The sequence below is a fragment of the Emydura macquarii genome, unplaced genomic scaffold (assembly GCF_026122565.2).
Source record: "Emydura macquarii macquarii isolate MOO-44397 ecotype Brisbane River unplaced genomic scaffold, CSIRO-AGI_Emac_v2 contig_760, whole genome shotgun sequence".
Taxonomy (NCBI): domain Eukaryota; kingdom Metazoa; phylum Chordata; order Testudines; family Chelidae; genus Emydura; species Emydura macquarii.
In genome coordinates this window covers 98,819-122,666 of record NW_027130897.1, presented here as the reverse complement: position 1 = coordinate 122,666, position 23,848 = coordinate 98,819, and the positions used below count along the sequence as shown (strand labels likewise).

Sequence of the window (23,848 nt, the reverse complement as noted above, 5' to 3'; positions counted from 1 at the left end):
TGGCTCCCCTGTGGGTCAGTAGATTTAAAATAGATGTCAGTGGTACAAGGATGTGTTTAGTGTTTAAACTTTAGGGAATGTTTGCAGGTTTCTGCATGTATTAATCCTACTTCTAATGTCTGTATCCATTGCTCTAAGAGAATACCGGGGTGTTTGCTCTGTAACTGTTTAATGTGTGTTTTGGAACTCTGTCACTCACTGAACAGGAAGAAAACTTTTATGGGAGTTGTGTGGAGTGAGGCATATGAAGGCCACCCCCAATCATGTAGAAATTAAGGGTCTGGTGGAAAGATGTAATGGGACTTCGAAGGTGATTGTGAAGATGTGTGTTACCAGGAGAGAGAGTGACTGGGATGTGTTACTCTCTTATTTGTTATTGACATATAGAAGCATTAAGAACATAAGAACGGCCATACTGGGTCAGACTAATGGTCCATCTAGCCCAGTGTCCTATCTTCAAACAGTGCCCAATGCCAGGTGCTTCAGAGGGAATGAATAGAATAGGTCATCATCAAGTGATCTTGTTCCCCAAGAATCTACTGCTTTTGCCCCTATGATGGGGTGTCCACCCTACACAAGGCTTGAAGGGGTTATGGTGGAAGGTGAGCCAATTAACTCCCCAGGCTGCATCTGGGAAAGGATCCAGAGAACAGGGATTCATTAAACGGGGCTCAGCTGAGCAGGAAGAGGAGGGGCCTGTATATAGCCCAGGAACTGAGTGCAGACAGAGGCTGTAGGAAAGTAGTCTGCAGTCACTCCCTGGGAGAAGGGAGGTGTGTTTGGCCCTATAGACCAGAGTGTAGTCTACAATTAACCTCTGGGGGAAGGGAGTTTGGGCTGGCAAACCCAGAGTGGAGCAAGGAGAGAGCCAGCAAGGTAGGAAAGGCTCAGGGGGAAAGCACCAAGGTATGGGATAGGTCAGACCTTGGCTATTGATGAGAAGGACCCTGAGTTGGAGCCTGGAGCAGAGGATGGGTCCAGGTTCCCCTACCAGCCACTGGGGAAGTGATGCAGACCAGCCAGCAGAGAGTGAACTTCCTGGGACAGTTTGCCTCAAAAGACTTTGATACCCTGGAAGGGGAGAAGCCTAGTGACCTGACCAGAGGGCCAAGTCACAGACCGCTGCAGCTCCTGGAGTAAGTGGGGCCACAGGGTGAGAGCATAGCACAGCACAGCACCTGGAAAGTGCTAGTCCCCAGAGTGGTCAGGAGGAGGCACCACCAGTGGTGAGTGGATGCTCTGACAGCCTCCTTTGATCTCCATTATGGGAGAATGTGAGGGGACCCCTGGATTTGATTTGCTGCTCTTGGGAGAGTAGTACACAGGTGACAGGACAGCCTGTCAGGGAGGGTGTCACTTGCTGTAAAGAGAATTTACAGGCTCTGATGGATTTAGTACAGCAAAACCCTGAAAGGAGTCAGATGGTTCCAAAAGCTTGGTATGACCGGCATGCTGAAGAAAGGTCTTTGGACAACGGTGATTTGGTGTGAGTGTTAATCCCAGTGAGGAGGAACAAGATGCAAGATTTTTTAAAAGAACTTTTTGAAGCGGTAGAAAGAGTAAATGAGGTAATTTATGATGTCAGGAAGTCTTAGGGCAGGGGAGCTGTGCAAACAGTACTTGTCAATAGACTGAAAGCTTACCATGAATGGGCGATGGCAGTGAATATGACCTGCTGTGCTGGGGAAATGTTTCCTGCCCTCTTAATTGTTTTGGTCAGGGACTGTTAGGATGAAATTTCTCTGGCGAGCACTGAGATGTGGGAGGGTTTGAATCGCACCCAAAAGCAAGCGATGTTAGTGCTTTTACAACACTGCAGGCAGGTATTTCCTAACTTGTCAGTTTAGCTGACAAGACTGCACGTTCCACTGAAACTAGCAAAGCATACAGTGCTAAAGTAGAAACACAGAAGCAAATTCAGGAAGAACTGGAAAGATATGCTAGATATGGGGCTGATTACTGTAGGAGAGTAAAAAGTTAAAAGCTGGACAAGTGGTCAGGCCTAAATTACAGGGAACGGGGTCAAGGCAAGGGCAAACCTTGTTTCTGTTACTTAGAGTGAATTTTAGTTAGAGTCTGTTATCTCTCTTCTTCTCCTCCCTTCCTGGCCATCTGCGCAGGGGTAAGTTTATCGCTATTTCTGTTCAAGGCCTTTTGGTAGGAAAAAAGTATTATCTTCCTTCTCCCCCTGGCATGCCTTTACTTCAAAGAATGTTAGTGTAAAATGTATAGGTTTTAAGGTGATGTGCCTGACCTCTGTATGGTAATCCTGTAAACAACAAACAGGGGTGGGTATAATTATATTCATTATGTAGTTGTTAATATTCATTTTATAGGTGTCGATGTAACCAAATAAGGGTCTATGGGGAGTTGCTAGAAAGCTATACATTTATATACCGTTATGGATAAAAGAATTGTAAAGTAACCCCCTCGTTGCTCACTCGCGGCATCAAGGTGGAATGAGCAGGCAATAAGGGGTTCCGTCTCCCCAATCCACTCCCGGGACAACCTTTTTGATTATTTTTAACAATTACTAAATCAAAAAGCCACTGAGCATCTTCTACGGTGAACTACACAAAAGGGAAATTACACAAAACCACACAAAAATGAGGAAGCTAGTTAAACGGAAATTAAAAGAAACAATCACAAGAGTGAAATCATAGAATCATAGAATCATAGAATATTAGAGTTGGAAGGGACCTCAGGAGGTCATCTAGTCCAACCCCCTGCTCAAAGCAGGACTAACCTCAGCTATATCATCCCAACCAGGGGTTTGTCAAGCCTCAGCTTAAAAACGTCTAAGGATGGAGATTCCACCACCTCCCTAGGCAACCCATTCCAGTGCTTCACCACCCTCCTAGTAAAAAAACTTTTTCCTAATGTCCAACCTAGACCTCCCGCCTTGCAACTTGAGACCATTGCTCCTTGTTCTGTCATCTGCCACCACTGAGAACAGCTTAGCCCCATCCTCCCTGGAACCCCCTTTCAGGTAGTTAAAGGCCGCTATCAAATCCCCCTCATTCTTCTCTTTTGCAGACTAAACAAGCCCAGTTCCCTCAGCCTCTCCTCATAAGTCCTGTGCTCCAGCCCCCTAATCATTTTTGTTGCCCTCCGCTGGACTCTCTCCAACTTGTCCACATCCTTTTTGTAGTGGGGGGCCCAAAACTGGACACAATATTCTAAATGCGGCCTCACCAATGCCGAATAGAGGGGAATAATCACTTCCCGTGACCTGCTGGCAATGCCCCTCCTAATGCAGCCCAATATGCTATTAGCCTTCTTGACAACCAGGGCACACTTCTGACTCATATCCAGCTTTTTATCCACTGTTACCCCCAGGTCCTTTTCTGCAGAGCTGCTGCCCAGCTCGTCGGTCCCCAGTCTATAGCTGTGCATGGGATTCTTCCGTCCTAAGTGGAGGACTCTGCACTTATCTTTGTTGAACTTCATTAGATTTATTTTGGCCCAATCCTCCAGTTTGTTTAGGTCACTCTGTATCCTATCCCTACCTTGAAGGGTATCTACCACTCCCCCCAGCTTAGTGTCGTCCGCAAACTGAGGGTGCAATCTACCCCATCCTCCAGATCATTAATAAAGATGTTGAACAAAACCGGCCCCAGGACCGACCCCTGGGGAACTCCGCTTGTGACCGGCTGCCAGCTAGACATGGAGCCATTGATCACTACTCGTTGAGCCCTACGCTCTAGCCAGTTCTCTATCCATTTTATAGTCCATTCATCCAACCCATACTTCTTTAACTTGCTGATAAGAATACTGTGAGAGACCATATCAAAAGCTTTGCTAAAATATGAAATAGCTTCATGGAAACTTTTTAAAGACACCATAATAGAAGCTCAAATTAAAGGTATATTCCCAAATTAAAAAAACGCAGTAAGAGGACCAAAAAAGTTCCACCATGGTTAAACAACAGAGTAAAAGAAGCGGTTTGAGGCAAAAAGGCATCCTTTAAAAAGTGGAAATTAAATCCTACTGAGAAAAATAGAAAGACATAAACTCTGGCAAGTGAAGTGTAAGAGCGTAATTAGGCAAGCCAAAAAAGAATTTGAAGAGTAACTAGTCAAAGACTCAAAAACTAATGGCAACATTTTTTTAAGTATATCAGAAGCAGGAAGCCTGCCGAATAATCAGTGGGGCCACTGGATGATTGAGGTACCCTAAACAAGCACTCAAGGAAGAGAAGGCCATTGTGGAGAAGCTAAATGAATTCTTTGCATCGGTCTTCATTGCAGAGGATGCGAGGGAGATTCCCACACCTGAGCCACTTTTTTAGGTGAGAAATCTGAGGAACTCTCCTAGATTGAGGTGTCGTTAGAGGAGGTTTTGGAAAACATTGGTAAATTAAACAATAATAAGTCACCAAGACCAGATGGTATGCACTCAAGAGTTCTGAAGGAACTCAAATGTGAAATTGCAGAACTGTTAACGTAAATCAGCCTCTGTACAAGATGACTAGAGGATAGCTGCTAATGTGACACCAAGTTTTAAAAAAAGCATGGGCATGGTGTGGTAATCCACTCTTTGTATTTTCTTTACCTGGAGAACTCCACAGGGCCATTTTGGGAGATGGGGGGAAACAATGTGCATCTCTTCACCCCAGCGCACCCACTGGTCCCATGGCCCTCCCAGTGTCCTTCCCTACATAGATTCCCAGACTGTCAGAGACTTGCCATGTAGAAAGGGTGATTGATGTATTATCAGCCTTCCGTAATTGTTTCTCTGATCCCACTGGATCCATTCATCCATCCCCCATGCTCTCTTTCTGCTCTTCATTACCCTAAAACAAGCCTACAGCAAAGAAAGTTCAGCAAAGCATATTTTTCTTTCTTTCGGGTGATTAGAAGGTGAACTATTCAAAGGCCCCTCTCACAATATCACTGTGTAAGTGCAAAGGACAAAAGAAATTCATTCCAACTGACAAGGTGTATTTTGCATTAATGGTTAATGTGAATCTCAGATTTCCATATTGCCAGCACAACAGAGTGATGGGAATTCTCCAAAGCGAGGCCAGGAAACTCAAGGAGTCCCTGAGGCAGGTTAAAGTGAGTGATCAATGTAGTGGTGGGGCCTGCACCCTGCAACAACGGAACCAAATTTAGATGGTGAGTGAGTAGCACAGGCGGGGGTGACTAACCCAGTGTGTGACCAGGCAGCTGGGGTTGGGTTTCGCTGGTAAATCACATTCACACACCACCTAATACAGTAGCACACCCGATCGCTCCAGAAAGAGGGAAATCCACCAGCTGGTTTGTTTTCTAAGGCAGCAAATGCAGCCTGCGTCTGGACAATAGGTGCCGTGAGATGACTTTTGCTACCTGGTCTCCTCTGACCAGAAAACCAGGGCACAGTGTGTCGAGCACTTGAAGATGAAATCCCAGTGTGAACTGGTAAAAATAATGTTTTATTCTCATTTCTTTAGTAATATTAGGCTTAAGGGTAAGATCAACTGATGTCAATATCATCTGATGGGTTGAGGAATTAGTTGCCCCCTGGAAGTGGGGAGTTATCTGTCTATGGATTCAAACAAACCTGAGCTGTCAAGACCTGGCAGAAAGTGCCAATAGCCCTGGTCTGCCTGGGACTATCTGGGTTTTTACATCCCACCCTGGCTAATTGCTGTCCCAGCCAACATTCAGGAACCATTGGAAGCTATTCTAACCTTAGCCTCGAGGGCTGGCCTTCTCAGTCCACACGTTTCTACCTACTGAGCCTGCAGCCCCAGATTCTATGACGTGATAAAGCTCCAATGTTATGGGTAGAAGCAGCAGCCATAAATGGAGTCTTTGAGAAGCTGGTGGATGTCAATAACCACAGGGGAAAGATGCAGCAGGGCTCATCAGGCTGGGGCATGCGTTTTCAGATTGCACAATGGAAAATCATCCTGTCCGTGGAGCTGCGGTCCCAGTACGTAGCTATTTATTGCACAGAGCAAATGTTAGCGCAACGTCCTGGGGCATTGCTCAGCTGCCACCAACTGGGGCCCAGCCTTACTCTGAGCAATGAAACTCAGAGCAGAGTCAGATGCATTTACCTTCATCTGAATTCTGTGCCTCAGTTCCAGCTGCCCGGGGGAGCAGAAGCGCTCTTCCTGAAGGAGGCCTGTGGGAGACCCCAGTGCCCCAGGCTGTAATGTGCACCGGACAGCAGGGGGGGGCAGCATTGACTAGCCCAGCAGCACACACAGCCATGACCTGGGACAGTCCCAGCAGTGACTGTGTTTAAAAGGGTCCCAGCCAGAGCAATTTATGAGGAGTTACAAACTAAACCACAAGGGCGTCTTTGGCCTTTTAGAACCAGCATTTTATTTATTGCCTCAAGCACGGTCAACAACTGAGCAACTTACAACTGTTGTCAACACACCTTTAACTAACGGAAACAGGGAGAACTCAGCAGCAGGGGTGAGCTCCTGGCCACATGTCCTCCCTGGACTCAGTGCAGTTGTGCTAACCAAGTGCCAAGTGTGACACCCACAAGGTGCCAGGATGGAAAAGATCTGTGGAGGCCCCGATGCTGCTGCTTGAGCTGCACTTGCCCTGCTTCTCAATTCCCCCCGAACTTGGCTGGCTTCTCACAGATAAAAGCCTCTCGCTTGGCGCAGCTCTGCGTGCTGATGTCCCCCTTCTTGACGTAAACGCAGCCCTCAGCTCCCGGGACCTGGAACCTGCAAAGCACAAGTCCTGTCTCACTGCCAGCCTTATCATTTCCCTGTATGAGTTCATTCAAGCACAGAGTGATTGTCTAGTTTCAGCCACATAGTTGTTATTGAGCATGTAGTGCACTGGGTGAGGTACATCATGTGTTGTAATAGGCATGTGTAGGACTCAGTGGGTGTGTTGTGAGGAGGTGCTGATCATTGTAGCGGTGGAGCTATGTCTGCAGGTTTTGCATCTGTTGTTATGGCAGGTCTGGTGCCACTTGGAGTTGGTGTGTCCTGGTCTGTGGGGAGTTTTCTCCTGAGGATAGGCTTGGAGAGGCTGGGGGTTGTTTGAAGGCCAGCAGGGCCAGAATAAGTGAAAGATTTCTCCCACCTCCATGCATGTGCATCTTCTCCCACTCCCCTCAATTGATGATGTGCCTCATCCCTGCCTGAAAGGGTTTCATTTCATAGGGGAGCTCAATCTCTGTGGCTCATTCAGTCCCTGGCGCCTCTGCTGCCAGAACCAATGAGGAGACAATGAGAGCTGCATGGGTGGTGGCTTGTGAACAGCTCCCTGGTACAAGGTGGACTCTATACAAAGCCACCTCCTGAATAGGGACAGCATGGGGACACTAATAATCACAGAATCCTAGACCACAGGATGAGCAGGAACCGCAAGGGTTATCTAGCTTAACCCTCTTCCAAGTTGGCTATCCAGCCTCTTTTAGAAAACTTCCAGTGAAGGGGATTTCCCTGTTAACTGAAAAGGGAAATTTTTTACCAAAACCTTTTCAGTTTACATTGGAAAATTTTGAAGAAAAAGATATGGAAATTTCATACGAATAGCCATTGGTCCTTGAAAAAAATATTCCAATGAGAAATGTTGGGCTGGTTCTAACCATGTTCAGAGCCAGCTCTGAACTGGATCAGTGCCCTTGGGTGGGCGCTGGCAGCGAGGAGAGACGTACAGCTGGAAGGAGAAAGGGGAGCCATCAGCCCATGTCCAGTTCCCGATGTCGTTGTCGTAGTTCAGTCCTGTCCACAAACTGAAGTAGAAAGGCTCTCTGTGGCTTGGGTAGAAGCGCTTGAAGGACTCACGTTTTAAGAACTCCTGCTCCAGACAATAAAGGACAACAATAAATCCCCGAATACCCTTTTTTCCCCTTTTGAAAGGATCTGGGCCCCTCTGGAAATCAGGCTAATGATTTAATTGTCTAAACTATGAGAATCGGTGTTTGACTCTCTAGGCTCCCATGTTTGGTAACACTAGCCTAAGTGACCCTCCCAGGGACAAGTACTGAATCAATGGAACAGAACCCAGATCTCCTGGCGCCCAGGCCCTGAGTTAACCCCCAAACCATTCTGCCTTTCTGTGTGGTTCCCAAACAAGATTTTTCCCATAGATTATTCTTGGCTGGAAGGAGGAACAAAAGCAGGAACCAAGGACCCAGGAATTGCCAAACCAGAGCATAGCAATGGCTCGTCTAGTGCAGTAGAGGAGTGGCCAGTGCTGGATGCTTCACCAAGAGGTGGAAAAAGCTTATAAAGCATCTTGCCCACTGTGCAATAGAGCAGCATGGAGGTCACGCCTACCTGATCCCCCGGCTAGCTGATCTGTTTGTGCCATGAACCACAAGGATCAATGGCCCCAGCCCTCTGACCCTAGCTCACATTGCTATGCTAGCAAATATTCTTCTCATTCAGGCAGGAATCTCATCCTTTCCCAAATCTCCTATAATTATTTGCCTCAGTAACCTGCAGAAGTGAGTTCCATAGATAATTATCTTGCTTGTTAATTCACAAAGGTCAGTCATTTGCAATGGGCCTCCCAATCAGTAGTGTTAACGAACAAGGCCAAACTGCTCTTTAAATGCACTTTGTGCTCCTGAAAGGGTCTGCAATGACAGAAGGACAGACGGGACTCAGAGAGCGAGCGAGCTCCTCTTTGTGCCAGGCATGGTAATTTATAGAGGGGCGAGGGAAATTAGCATCCAAAGCCTGTTCCATGCTCGGACTCTAATGAGGATGACAGAAAGGAGGCCAGTTAACTTGTGCCCCACTGGGAAATCAATGGAAGGTGTTATTACTGACCTGGGCATGGTTGAAACTGTTGCTCTAGAGGTGAAAGACCTCATAGCCCATTCCACATCCCCCTGAAACAATCAGTCCCTTCCTTCTCTGCTCCCAGAGTGCTACAGATACTCAGTGTGTATGTAATTGTTTTATCGGCAAGCAATATCAATAAAGAAGAGAAGCAGCGGTGGCTCTGTACCAACTCCTTCTTGGTCTCTATCTTCACCAGACTGGCCGACATCGCAGTACAAGCATCTAAGCTGTCGTGCCAGGTTTTCACGGACCTGGAAAAGGAGTAACAGCTGGCAGCCCGCTGGTCCCAGTCCACCTCACACATGCTGCAGTTGTCCTCTTGAAGAAAAGAGAAGAAAAAGACAGATTTTCAATCCTTGTTCTCCAAGAGCATTTTGTTACCACAGCTCCTCACTGCTGGGTGTGAAGGATGATGGGAAATTCACCTAGCTTAGAATTCTAAACCATTGACCTGTCCCTGCACATGTCTTCTCACACTGATCTAGCTGGCCCTTCTGCCTTTGACCATCAGCTCCTTTCTTCCAGCAACAAGTAGGATGCACAGGAAACTGGTACCTTGTGTCCTCGCCTCAGTGGGGAGGGCGGGTCAGGGAGTGGGTGACAGTTATAGCCCATCTTCTGAGAACAGGAGTTACAGGAAGATGGAGACAAGAATTCCTAGCCACTGAGTTCCCATGGTGATAAGCACAGGATGGGGAAGGTAGGCAGACAGATCAGATAAAGATCTGGAGCAGAGAGAACAGATAAGGATCTAGGGTTGGAAAGTAAGAAAGATGTAAGCAGGGTCTGAATGAGCTCTCCCTGATGGCTCGTGGTGAATTGGGGAACCGGATTTCAGGAGCTTACCTTGTTTGCATGGACACACAAAACCTGCCTAGGTGCTCCGCATGATGGGACTGCTTTGACCAAATGATTACTTTTGGTTGCTGTTGGATCACAAGTCACTCTGTCATTGGGGCACAGGTGCTAAAGGGGTGTTACCTTTGTTGTGTGAATCAAGGACAACAGAACTGTGCTTGGCATACTCGGATTGAGGGCCTCACCCTCAACTAAACTGCACTCTTTAGCCAGGGGACATGGGTGCCAAAGACCAGTGGAGCTGAGAGAGGATGATAGCAGGCATGTGTATGTGGTGGTGTGGGCCCTGCCTAAAGATCCCACGCACCATTTGTAGACTCATAGACTTTAAGGCCAGAAGGGACCATCATGATCATCTAGTCCGATCTCCTGCACACTGCAGGCCACATCTCACCCTGCCCTCCATGACTAAATTACTGAAGTCTTCAAATAATGATTTAATGACTTCAGGTAACATTTTCACAAGTTAATGCCAAGTTGTGTTCCCCATTTATTAAAAGTTTCTTTTCTACACTTGGTCTCTGTGCTTGTGAGAGGACAAGTATTGCCTCTAGAGGTGCCCAAGGCATGGTGTGTAGTTGTCCCAGTCCCCAATCGACTGGGTAGGGGCTCAAGTCAGTTTTGTGTTGTATTGTTGAAAGGAACCCCTAGTTACTGAACACAGCCCTTGTTACTGCCGACTCCAGCTGCCAGAGGGTTACATAGAGAAGGACATAGGGAGAAAGCAATAGATTAGCTGAGGAGCTAGGGATGGAGGGATGAACAGAGACACGTAAGAATTTAGGTAAGGGAGAGAATAGTTAAGAGTTGAAGGAGGGAGGGAGGAATTCGTGGATGAGTCAAGTCTTTTCCCCGGAGGCTCTCGCTGTGGTTCCTTACCCTTGCCAGTTGTCAGCTGCTGTAACGTGTCCGAAAGGACTATGTTTTCCATTTCAATGACCTCCAGCTGTTGCTTTGATTTCTGGGACAGATGGTAAACTTTAAATACAAAAGAAAAATCATAAGACAATGTGGTGCCCAGATCCAGCAGATTGCCACAGCTCTGATCAACGGAACATAAGAACGGCCGTACTGGGTCATACCAGTGGTCTATCTAGTCCAGTATCCTGTCTTCCAACAGTGGCCAATGCCAGGTGCAGAGGGAATGAATAGAACAGATAATCACCAAGTGATCCATCCTGTCAGCCATTCCCAGCCTCTGGCATACAGCAATCCCTGCCTGTCCTGGATAATAGCCGTTGATGGACCTATCCTGCATGAACTTCTCTAGTTCTTTTTTTAACTCTGTTATACAATGACACAGAGTTCCACAGGTTGACTGTGCATTGTGAGAAGAAATACTTCCATTTGTTTGTTTTAAACCTGTTACCTATTCATTTTATTTGGTGACCCTTTGTTTTTGTGTTATGAGATGGAGTAAATAACACTTATTTACTTTCTCCACACCAGTCATGATTTTATAGACCTCTATCATATCCCCCCTTAGTCATCTCTTTTCCAAGCTGAAAAGGCCTAGTCTTATTAATCTCTCCTCATATGGAAGATTTTCCATACCCCTAATTATTTTAGTTGTCTTTTTCTGTATCTTTTCCAATTTCAATATATCTTTTTTGAGATGGGGTGACCAGATCTGCACACAGTATTCAAGATGTGGGTGTACCATGGATTTATAAAGAGCAATATGCTATTTTCTGTCTTATTATTTATCCCTTTCCTAATGTTTACCAGCATTCTGTTAGCTTTTTTGACCGCTGCTGCTCATTGAGTGGATGTTTTCAGAGAACTATACACAATGACTCCACGACTCTTTCTTGAGTGGTAACAGCCAATTTAGACCCCATCATTTTATATATAGAGTTGGGATTATATTTTCTAATGTGCATTATTTTGCATTTATCAACATTGAATTTTCTCTGCCATTTGGTTGCCTCGTCATCCAATTTTGTGAGATTCCTTTGTAACTCTTCACAGTCTGCTTTGGACTTAACTATCTTGAGTAGTTTTGTATCATCTTCAAATTTTGCCATCTCATTGTTTACCCCTTTTCCCAGACCATTCATGAATATGTTGAACAGTACTGGTCCCAGTACAGACCCGTGAGGGACACCACTGTTTACCTCTCTCCATTCTGGAAAATGACCATTTATTCCTACCCTTTGTTTCCTATCTTTTAATCAGTTACTGATCCAGGAGAGGATCTTCCTTCTTATGCAATAACAGCTTACTTTGCTTGAGAGCCTTCGATGAGGGATCTTGTCAGTGGCTTTCTGAAAATCTAAGTACACTATATCCACTGAATCACCCTTGTCCACATACTTCTTGACCCCGTCAGAGAGGTCTAGTAGATTGGTGAGGCATGATTTCCTGTTACAAAAACCATGTTGACTCTTCCCCAACAAATCATTTTCATCCATGTGTCTGATCATTCTGTTCTTTACTATAGTTTCAACCAATCTGCCTGGTACTGAAGTTGGTCTTCCCAGCCTGTAATTGCCGGGATCGCCTCTGGAGCCTTTTTAAAAAGTTGGTGTCACATTAGCTATCCTCCAATCATTGGGTACAGAAGTTGATTTAAATGATTGGTTACATGCTACAATTAGTAGTTCTGCAATTTTACATTTGAATTCCTTCAGAACTCCTGGGTGGACACTCTCTGGTCTTGGTGACTTATTACTGTTTTATTTATATATTTATTCCAAAATCTCCTCTAACAATACCTCAGTCTGGAACAGTTCTTCAGATTTGTCACCTAAAAAGAATGGATCAGATTTGGGAATCTCCCTCACATCCTTAGGCATGAAGACAGATGTAAAGAATTCATTTAGTTTCTCAGCAATAGCCTTATCTTCCTTGCGTGATCCTTTAGCATTTCAATTGTCCAGAGGCCCCACTGGTTGTATAGCAGACTTCCTGCTTCTGATGCACTTAAAATTTTTTTGCTGTTATGTTTTGAGTCTTTGGCTAGTTATTCTTCAAATTCTTTTTTGGCCTTCCTACTTACATTTTTACACTTCGCTTGCCAGAGTTTATGCTCCTTTCTATTTTCCTCAATAGGATTTAACTTCCACTTTTCAAAGAATGCCTTTTTGCCTCTAACTGCTTGTTTTACTTTGTTGTTTAGCCACGGATGCACTTTTTTGGTCCTCTTACCATGTTTTGTAATTTGGGAAATACATTTAAATTGAGTCTGTATTATGGTGTCTTTTAAAAGTTTCCAGGCAGCTTGCAGGGATTTCACTTTTTGGCACTGTATCTTTGAATTTCTGTTTAACTAACTTTCTCATTTTTGTGTAGTTCCCCTTTCTGAAATTACATGCTGCTTTGGTGTTTCCTCCCCTTCTCAGGGATGTTAAAATTTTATGATGTTATGGTCACTATTACCAAGCGGTTCAGTTATATTCGCTTCTTGGACCAAATCCTGTGCTCCACTTTGGACTAAATCAAGAATTGCCTCTTCTCTTTTGGGTTCCAGGACTTGCTGCTCCAAGAAGCAGTCATTTAAGGTGTCCAGAAACTTTATTTCTGCATCCCATCCTGAGGTGACAAGTAACCAGTTAATGTGGGGATACTTTAAATCCCCCATTATCATTGAAGGTTTTTTTATTTTTATAGCTTCTCTAATCTCCCTGAGCATTTCACAGTCATTATCACGATCCTGGTCAGGTGGTCGGTACGAATCCCTACTGCTATATTCTTATTATTCAAGCATGGAATTATTATCCATAGAGATTCTATGGCACAGTTTGGTTCATTTAAGATTTGTATTTCATATGACTCTATGCTTTCTTTCACATATAGCACCACTCCCCCAGCAGTACGACCTCTTCTGTCTTTCTGATATATTTTGTACCCTAGTATAACCCCCACTCTGTTGCTGGACACTCGCTGGCATTCTCTTTTTACTCCTGCAGGTCTTTCTTTTAAATCCTGGAGCATTTTATAGCCTGAGATGGACTGTGAGCATACGGAGGCACAGTGCCATCTAGTGACTGACAGAGAGAATGTAGGACCTGATTTTCCTTTTGCTTGCACCAATTTTACACTGATATCAGAGGAGTCATTCCTTATTTACTCAAGAGTTAGTGAGAGGAAAATCAACACCATTGTTTTGAAAGTAGCTTCCCTGCGGGAAATATCAGAGATGTAAGTTCCCTGCCTTTTATCCAGTAATAACAAAAACAATGTTTGAAATTTGCACATCCTACATCTTGGAAGAGATTGACAAACATTAACTCATTACATGGCAGATGACAAACACCTATTTGGCCACTGGATCCATCCCCCCTCCCAGTAACACAACCATCAACATTTACATCGCAGATATTCCAGCAAATGTACTCAAGGCTGTAAGTTTGCAGAGGTAGATCAGCAACATCCCACGTCCCAGAGGTGGCTGGTCTAATCCTTTTTATGCTTATCTGTATCTAAGCAGTTATTCATACAGCCCTTGTCACAATAGGATCAGAGTCCCTCTGGGCACACACAAAGAGAAGAATCTCTCTGGGAAGAATCTCTCTCCAGTGTCCATCACCATGGTATCTAGGCATCTACAGTTCCCATTCCAATGGCCAATGGCAATAACCTTTGATTCCTGGTGGTCCAGGAGGAGTGCAGAGCCAACCTGTACAGCCAGAATCCCCCATGGTAGCCTTTGGTTATCCAGAGGGCCCTGATCTACCATGGACCTCACAACACACCAGCTAATTCACCAACCCTGATCCCCCTGTCTGAGTGTCTCTTCATTGTGCCTCTCACCGCAGTCTCTATCTGGAATGAAGGGAGATGATTACCCATGACCGAAGATGGATGTTGCTCTGCACCCCTTGTATAGCCATTGCTGCAAGTGGGGTCAGCTAGGGGGATGTTTTCTAGGGCAGAACCTTGCCAAGAAGCTGCTAGGGAGAGGCCTCGCTCTAAGAGGTGGATCTTGTCCTGGGCCTTAAAATGGCAGGACTCAGGTTTAATCTGATCCCCAGTGCCAGTGAGGATGTTCTTGCCCCGCCTCCCCTGAATTTCACTTTACAGGACCATCAGTGGGCTGGGCCAAAGGGTGAATTCCTTACCAGCCCTACCCTCCTCTCCAACTGCAACACAGAACTAGGACTGACTCTCCACTTCCAGGTTCATGGATGGGGGCATCAGAGGCCATGGGGCTTGCCTAGGCCTGAGGGGATCACTGGTGTGAGGGGTCATAGATGAGGTCTTGGATGGTATTCCTCTGAGGGCCCCACAAATTGTAGGCCCAGCCCCAACACCTGTTACCAACTCAGTGCAACGTTCATTGTCGTCTGTAAGTAGGATGACCAGATAGCGAGTGAGAAAAATTGAGATAGGGGCTGGGGGGAAGAGGGGCCAACAAGCACCTATTTAAGAAAAAGCCCCAAATATCGGGACTGTCCCTATAAAATCGGGTCATCTAGTCACTCTATCTGTAAGTGTCCTGCAGTGTACAGGTGACAGGACTGGATCTGTGTCTTACAGAAAAACGTTGAATCCTGGCCCCATGAGAAGCTGCAGCTAGAAGGTTCAGTAAGAAAGATGGGGCCGAATGATCACCTTACATTACAGATTAACAGGGGAAATGCAGAAAAGACAGTGATCAATAAATATTTCTGTCCTGTATTTGGGAAAAACCTGATGAGATAGTCTAATGATGATTAAATACTTTGCATTCCACCAGTAACTCAGGACAATGTTAAATAGAAGCTACTAATGTCAGATATTTTTAAATGAGCAGGTCTGGCTAACTTGTAAGAGTTTTAGAAGAGCTGGCTGTGGAGCTCTCTGGACCATTAATATTGATTCTCAATAAGTCTTAGAAATTCTATATTTTTCTAAAATGTTCTCTAGTTCAAAAACAATTCATTCAGTGACTTCCGTGTTACACAGGACATCAGATCAGATGATCCAAATGGTCCCTTCTGGCTTTATAATCTATGAATCTATAAAATACTCACCCTGTTGAGCCATGACGATCACCAGAATCAGCAAGATCAGGCAGATGGGCCCCAGGATGATGGCAGAGAGCCGCCATGGAGATGCACTGGGAGATGCTTCCAGAAAGGAAATGGAGAACATGAACATGCGCTTGCCTCTGCTTGGGATCCTCAGCTGGGAACTCTCTTCTAGTTAGGTGCCTAAGACAATAGCTTGGTGGTTGGGGCATTCACCTGGGAGGTGGGAGGCCTGGGTTCAAGATTCTCCACATCCTGGCTGAGTGCCCTATCCACTGGGTTACTGGATACTCCGGGACACACACACCAGGATGTCTATTGTGGAGACACCAAGCCGTAAGCAGGGACTGAGAGGATCAGGTCCTGCTAGTGAGACGGGGGAGGAATATCTGATTTGAGAATCTTGTTTCAGGGCTCCCAGGGTTTTGGTTCGCAGCAGCTCGAGCAGCTCATTAGCCGTGGGGCAATGCCAGGACCTAGGCATGAGCAAAGCCATCCACCAGCAGAGACTTATGTCCTAGGAAACTTAAAGACCTAGTGGGTTAGGCACCAGCGGCTTTGAGAAATGTCAGGAGCACCTAAATGTTGGACGTAGATGCTTAAAAAGGCAGTTGGGCCCTAAGCCTCTTTGTGAACCTGGCCTTTCTCCTCTCTGTGCCTCAGCTCCCAGTCTGTAAAATGGGATAATGATACTGCCTTTCCCCCAGTTATTTATTTCAGCTCTACGGAGCAGAGACTCTCTGTGTATCCAGACAGCACCCAGCACACTGAGCTTGGATGGGGCCTCTAGGTGCTACTTTAGCAATAACCACCTTGTCCTACACAGCTAAGTTAAACAGTTTGGCAGCCAAGATGCCTCTCTTCATGGCCTTGCGCACCCGGCTACCTGCCTCTGGAATGGCACAGGGAATCCTTGTGTGCTGCGTCCTAGCTGTCCAGGTAAGGCAGCCTGCAGCCATGGAGCCTAGGAAAACGGAGGTGACTTCCTGCCAGAAACCTTTCCCGGTCTCCCCAGACAGGGGCACCCCTGTACTCACCTCCCTGCCATCTGAAACCCTCCCTGATCACGTCCCCAGGCAGCCCCCCTGCCAATTCTGGCCCTGGTCAGTGGATTAAGGAGGCAAGTGGGATGCAGTGTGAACAGGAGCACAGGACCTAGGGATCAGAGTGGGCCAGGCAGGAATGGGGTTGGGAAAGACTCTGGAGACAGCTCTGCAGTGAAGCAGAGAGGCAGAGGAGCTTTAGGGATCATCCTCTTTCCCTTATTGTGACAGAGCCTCTTGTTCAGCCTCTCTCTGTGACTCATCACTGTTATTGCATGAGAAGAGGGAGCCGTTTGGCAGGGAGGGATCTGGCAAGGCTGGGCACAGACCAGGGAGGGGGTCAGGGCAGCTATCTTGGGCTCAAAGGGGGGAGAAGGGAGACTGAGTGGCTGGGGCAGCCTTCCCCTTGCTGTGGGAGGAGATACCTGCACCTGCAATGCCAGCAGCCGGCCCGGCCTGCGCGTTGGCTTTCCCTTCATCGTTGGCCTGGTAGATGACATTTATGTCAGATGGAGCGCCCTTCACTTTCCTCTGTTGCACAGGCATGAGGGCCTGCAGGGTAAGAGAACTCCGCGACAGGAGAAGGTTCCCAGTACTTCCCACCTTAAGAGATCAAGAATCAGACCCTCAAGAATCATGAAACTGGCCCAAGAAATCATGTTTTCTTTAAAAAATATCAAATCTTGTTTTTCAGTCTGTTTGTATTCCTTTGCCAATGTGTGGGGGAGAATTTCAGACTGTAAGTCAACCTTTAATGCACTCAGAAATGCACCTCTCTCTAGCTGATCAGATGGAGATCTTTCTTAGCTTCCCTCACCCCTAAGATAGGGGAACTACCATCAATGTCCTATTACTGTCTGCACCCTGCACCAACACTCAAGGATCTCAATCTATTTAGCTAAACAAGGAGAAGGTTGAGGGGTGACTTGATCACAGTCTCTAAGTACCCAACGGGGAACAAATATTTGATAATGGACTCTTTAATCGAGCAGACAAAGGTGTAACATGATCCAATGGCTGGAAGTTGAAACTAGACAAATTCAGACTGGAAAGAAGATGAAAATGTTTAACGGTGAAAGTAATTAACCATTGGAACAATTAACCCAGGGTCGTGGTGGATTCTCCATCACTGATAATTTTTAAATCAAGATTGGATGTTTTTCTAAGAGCTCTGCTCTAGGGAAATTCTCTGGCCTGCGCTAGATTAGGGATTAGACTAGATGATCACAAACCTAGATGATCCAAACCTTCTGGGTTTGGAATCTATTAATCTAATCTACCTCCCACTGCCCCAGGGATTCTCCTCTGACTTGGTCCCAGCACCATCACTTTCCTAACTCCCTGCTTCCCTGCCTCCTGCTGCCCCTGGACCCTCTCTCTGCTCCAGGGCCATACACGAAGGCAAGACTGGTCTGTGTCCTCAGCCCTAAGGCGCTCACACAGCTCTGCCCATGTGCCCAGCTCTGACATTCATGATATCCAGCTTCTTGCAGCAGTTCCTGCTACAGGCACCCAAAGCCCAGGACTCATGATCCATCCAAGAGAATCAGCAACATGACCTTGTCCTGGGTGCCCGGAGGGGACTCCCCTACCACACAACTACCCCTAGGGAGGAGAGCTGCCTTCTGTTCTCTCCATCTCCCACCCCATCACTGTCCTCTGCACCTCCTCAGCCTCCCCTTACCCCCTCATGCTCCTCATCCACCTTCCCCAGGGCCTCTCTCTGCAATGCCTCACAGTCCCTGTGCCCAGCCCTGCCCCCTGACCCAGACAGCGATGGCCATTTTGCCTGTGGGCATGGCTTCATCCTCATTGAAAACAATGGCAGATGGCAGCCCTCTTTGCTAAGGGCAGCTCCCCTGCCACCCACAGCCAGCCCGCAGGGAAATGGCGGCCGTCATGCCGGCTTCAGCCCCATGGACAGGAATGGGAGGCAGCAGCCATTTTGAATCAGGGAAAATTCCCTAGTTGTCATGCCTTTTCCATCATCAGATTAAAAAACTCACCAATGGCGCTAGAGTCACGATAGGATCAGGAGAGGTGGCAATACAGGGGTCCTGCCTCCACGGCAATGGCTGGCAACACGACCCTTAGCCCAGGGCCTCAGAGCAGGGACACACCTGACACCACCTCCTGGCACCCCCAGCAGCGGGGGCATGGGGAGGGGGGTGGAGGTGTGCTTGCTACCATGGGTCATGGTAGCAGACACCCAAGAAGTACCAGGTTGAATGGCTGGCGCAGCCTGGGGCCTTGAGCTCAACTGTGCGGCTGGGCCCCGCGTGTTCAGCTGCCTCCGGAACGGAGCCGCAGGGGCTGTGGTGGGCCCTGCAGGGGCAGGAGTGCCCCAGCCGGGTGTGGGGGCTATGGGGAAGCTGGGCTGGCAGGAGCCGGGCTCCCTGCCTCTGGGCTCCTGGCTGGGCCGCAACCTGAGAGAGCTCTGGGCAGCTCGGTCTCCAAGGGAACCGAGTGCAGCTGCCCCCCGCTGCCCTGCCCAGCCTCGCCATGTCCTGTTCCTCAGAGCAACACTGCCCGTTGCGGGGGGAGCGGGGGCAGCATGGCCTGGTGAGGGCAGGACAAGGTCACAGGGGGCATCAGAGGAGCAGGGGGACCCCACTGAGTGTGTCAGGGTGAGGGTGCCTGCTGGGTGTTTGGGGGGGACCTTGTTGATCCCTCAGAGGGTCACAGCCTGAGCTCCCCCAGTTCCCAACCCACCCCCCATTGTCCCTGTCTCTCTCTGAGGAGCTCTGCACTGGGTCGTTCTGGTTTCAGCTCCAGAGGCTGAAAGGGGACAAAATGCTGTTGAAACAAGCAAAAAATCAAACCTACGCCAGTGCCTGAGGTGGGAGCCAGCCCAGGGGCTGCTCCAGAGGGGGAAGCTGGGCAGGAGGCCCCCAAGAAGGGAAAGGCCAGCCAAGAACCTCTGAAGAAGAGAAAACCCAGGCAGGAGGCTCCCAAGAAGGAGGAAGCCAGTGAGGAGGGCCCCAAGAATGGAGAAGCCAAGAGGCCGTTCTTCAAGAAGCCAGCCTTCTCTGGCAGTGAATGTACAAAGAGCACAGGACTGTGTGTCACAGCAGTGGCTCCCATAGTAACTGAGGCAGATGGGATGGCCTGTCAAAAGGAACCTCTAGCATTAGTACCAAATGCTGCGTTGAGAGGGCTGCGAATGGCTAGCGTGATTCGGGGGTGTCACTGAGCAGAGAAGCAGGAATGTGGTGGCTGGGCACCCTTTCAATGTCCACTAATGATGTCTGCGTGTTTCCCTGGCATGCGCTAGTCACAGTCGCTGAGCATCATGGGCAAAGGCGGGCAGGATACCCCCTAAGTGGAAACGGGGCCATGGCTCTGATGGTAACGGCTGCCTTACCAGCTCCTGGACTCACACAGCCAGCAGGCAGCCTCATCCTCTGGGCATTCCCAAACGTCTCAGCTGAACATGAGGATTCTGCTGGGCACTGGCAGGAAAACATTCCCATCCGGCAGCGGCTCGCTGGCCGTGAACGATGAATTGGGTGACTCAGGCCCGTTCCCTATGGAGCAGTCTGAGCACATCCTGGAAACCAGCATTGCAGCTGGCACTAACTGGCCCCATCTCTTGGCAGCTTCAGCAGAGAAGCCCTGGAGTGGGCCATGGAGAGCTAACTTGTCTCTCTCCAGAGTCGGGCAGGGATGAGGCACTTTGACAGGGCATTCCCACTGCTCAGGCTGCAGCTGTTGTGTGGGTGGACAGAGGATGCTGTCTCAGGTTCAAGCAAATTTGTGGGCTCCTTATAATCCTTCCATGGGGACCCTGCTGTGAGGGTCAGACCAGACTGTAACCTTCTTCCACCAGCTGGCCCCATCCTCTCATCCACTGTCTTGTCCGGGGCAGTCAGCACAATGCAGATCATATCTCATACCCTGGAGCAGTAGAGGGACTCTGATTGGGCAGCCCCGGCTGCAGACCTGGCAGCCGGGGCTGAACTGGCTCTGATACTTGCCCCTGGATTTCACACTCTGACAGACAAAGGCAGATTACTACTTCTTTGCTACGAAACCCCTCCTTGGCTACCAGAATTTATTGTGTATCCAAGAGGTGTGTCTCAGAGTGGGTTTTTCGGCTCTGGTTGGTTGGTTCTGGTTGTGGGAGTCTGGTTCTGCCCTGAGAATCAGACCTGGAGACTCAGGAGAGGACCTTGCCACCCATCTCCTGTCCCCTGGCCTCATTTTCTCCCTTTCCTTTCTATTAGAAGCTCCCGTTGTTCAATGGCGGCTGGTGACATTCATTCTGAGGGTCTGTAGCCTGGTCTTGTTCATCATACTGCTGGGCTTGATTGGCAAGTGTGAGTATCTGCAGGAGAGCCTGATTTCACCAGAAAAATGTTATTTCATGTGCCCCCATGCTGGTTCTGGCACCCTAGTTTCTAATGGCTGTCCTTTGACTGGCATGAAAAGGGGATTCCTTAGTATGGCCATGGAGTGGTAATCTGGTTTGTATTTATCTTTATCTGGACAACTCACAGGGCCATTGTGTAAAGAGTATGTGTGTGGGAAAATGTGCATCCTGCCTGTTCCACACACTGCTCCCATGGCCCTCCCAGTGCCTTTCCCTGCACAGATTTCCTGATATTCAGCGACCCCTCTGCAGAGTCTAATGGCCACAGTCAGCAATTCCCTCTATTCCAGACCCTCTATTCCAGATGGGGAGGAGGAGAGTCATGTACAAAGGATGATGTATGATCTGCCTCCTGTAATTATCTCTTTGATCTCACTGGATCAATTCATCCCCTCTTCCATCTTTCTGCTCTTCGTTACCCTAAAACAAGTGGACTACAAAGAGAACCCTAAAAAGTTTATTTTTCTTCCCTTCTGGTTATTATAACTAGAAGAAGGTGAGCTATTCCAAGGCACCTCTCATCACCACATAGCTGTAAAATGGAAAGGGCAAAAATTTCATTCAAACTGACCGCCCTGTGCTACATCATTAATCTGTTTAGCATGATCAGTTTCCGTGAATTTCAGATTTCCACGTTACCAGCACAGCAAGGAAAAAGATGGGAATTCTCCAAAGCCAGGCCAAGAAACTCAGGGAGTCCATGAGGCAGCTGGCAGTAGGCAAAGGTAAGTGATAAGTGGAGTGATGAGGCCTGCATCCTGTAACAACAGAACCAAATTCAGACAGGGAGCGAATAACACATGAGAGGTGAATATCCCAGTACATAACCAGGCAGCTTGGGATGGGTTCTGATGGGAACTCACAGACACATGCCACACAGTACAGTAGCATACCTGATCCCTTCAGAAAGGAGGAAATCCACTGGCTCTGTTTTCTCTTCCAAGGCAGGCAGGTGTCTGAACAGGTGGGTGCAGGATGGTGACTTCTGTTACCTGTTCTCCTCTGACCAGAAAACCTGGGCACAGTGTGTAGAGTACTGTAAGAAGGAGGGAACCAGACTCATAAAGATGGAATCCCAGGGAGAACTGGTAAAAATATGTTTTTTATTCTCTCTTCTTTTCTAACGTTAGACCTAATGGTAAAATATAGTGATATCAATGTAATCTGATGGGTTGAGGGGTTAGTTGGCCCAGTGTTACCTGATCAACGAGGGTCTGATATTAGTGTGTTCAGGAATTGACACGACACTTGTTCGATAATGACAGAAAGGCTTTAGCTGAGCCCCCAAACCAAAAGTTCAGTATATATTAGCTGGAAAAGCAATTTTCCTCACCAATGCAGGCAAGAGGCAATGGTTTCAATGCTTGACAGCTTCTCCGAGAGCTTGGGTCCATAGTCCCAGAAGAAAGCTGGGAGAGATGTCAGTTCTGTGTCTGGAATGTTTTCTCAGTCTTGAAGCACGCTTGCTAGTGGGAGTGCTTCCCTCTTTATACCTTTAAATTCAGTGTTTTCAAAGCATCTTTGGTAATTACATGAGAGAACAAAGGAAGTCCAAACAAAAACAACAGGGGAAAGACCTACATGTTTTTACACAGTTCAAAAGGTGTTAGCCGGCTGGATTTTGTTTAGTCAACAATCCAGCACCTGTTTGTTACAAAGTTCCACCCTTTCCTAACAAAAGGGGTTTGGGGTTTGCTGCGATGAAAATTGAATAATACCTGAGGTGGCACCCATCAGAAGATAGGATCATAAGATATCCTTGAAATATACGGAGCCACTGAAGTACAAATGAGTTAATTACAGATGATCATTTCATTAAGGAAACTGGTCATTCAAAAGGGGCATTTATCCTAGGAAAAGCAGTTACCTGATGAAATACCAGACATGCTTAAAGAAGAAAAACAGCACGTATGTGATGCAATAAGAAACAATCACTTCTTTTCAAAAAGGATTTCCAGCCCCACCATACTTTCACAATATGCACCTTATTAGTAATACTTGGTAGCTTAATTTTATAAGTAAACCCAGCCTAACTTGAATTTCATAATCTACACCCTGGAAATGGGTTTCTTTAGTTCTTGGATTTTCTTTTAGTCACCATCATTCTGGTTTCTAAGTGTTTGTGACATGCCAGGCAGGAGGTATCAAGTCCCCAGCAGGCAGGGACATTTAGGTCTCAGGAGGTGCAAGAGGATGACTGCATTAGAAAGCCTTGTGTCCCGTGCCAGTCTTCGATGCAGGGAGTAAATGGTTAGCCAGCAGTACAGTGAAACAGCTGGAGCCTGGCAGACTCCCACAAAACTATCCTGGGTCACATTAGGACAAGTAGAAGCCAGCAGCTATTGGTGGCTAAGACGCAGGCAGAAGGGTTGCTTCTCACAGAGGCAACACAGCTATGTTTGTTTTCATAGGGTATTTTGTAGCCTGGTTAGAGGTGTCTGTTTGCTCTGAAGATAAATGTTTGCTGTGAGTTTAGCTGGGATTGGAGTGGGCTTTGGGCCAGAGTTTACAAAGGCATTTAGATGACATAGGCCCTTCTGTCGGTGCCACCATGCATCTAGCTAGGCAACTAAATACATTTGTAAATCTAGCCCATTTTGCTTTCCTTCTGCATGGGCTGAATTTTACCCACACTCTCCAATAGCTCCGTTCAATCATTCACGGTCGTGTGTTGCATTGTTCATTTGTTTATCCTCATGCAGGCACTCCACAGAGTGCAGACGTGTAGGCTGTATGATGTCTGTCAGAAATACCAACAAAAGCTTTTTAGTTACTGGGTGGGCCTGTCATACAACACCGCCTGCAAGAAGTGGCTCTGGCTGGACGGGATAGCTTTCCAGTTTGTTCTGCAAGTGTCTCC

The 23,848-nt window shown here is 47.3% G+C and overlaps 1 pseudogene; it reads right to left on the bottom strand.

The window, feature by feature from the left end:
• Positions 1-6,297: 6,297 nt before the first annotated feature.
• Positions 6,298-18,517, bottom strand: LOC137149508 (natural killer cells antigen CD94-like; annotated as a pseudogene).
• Positions 18,518-23,848: the final 5,331 nt, after the last annotated feature.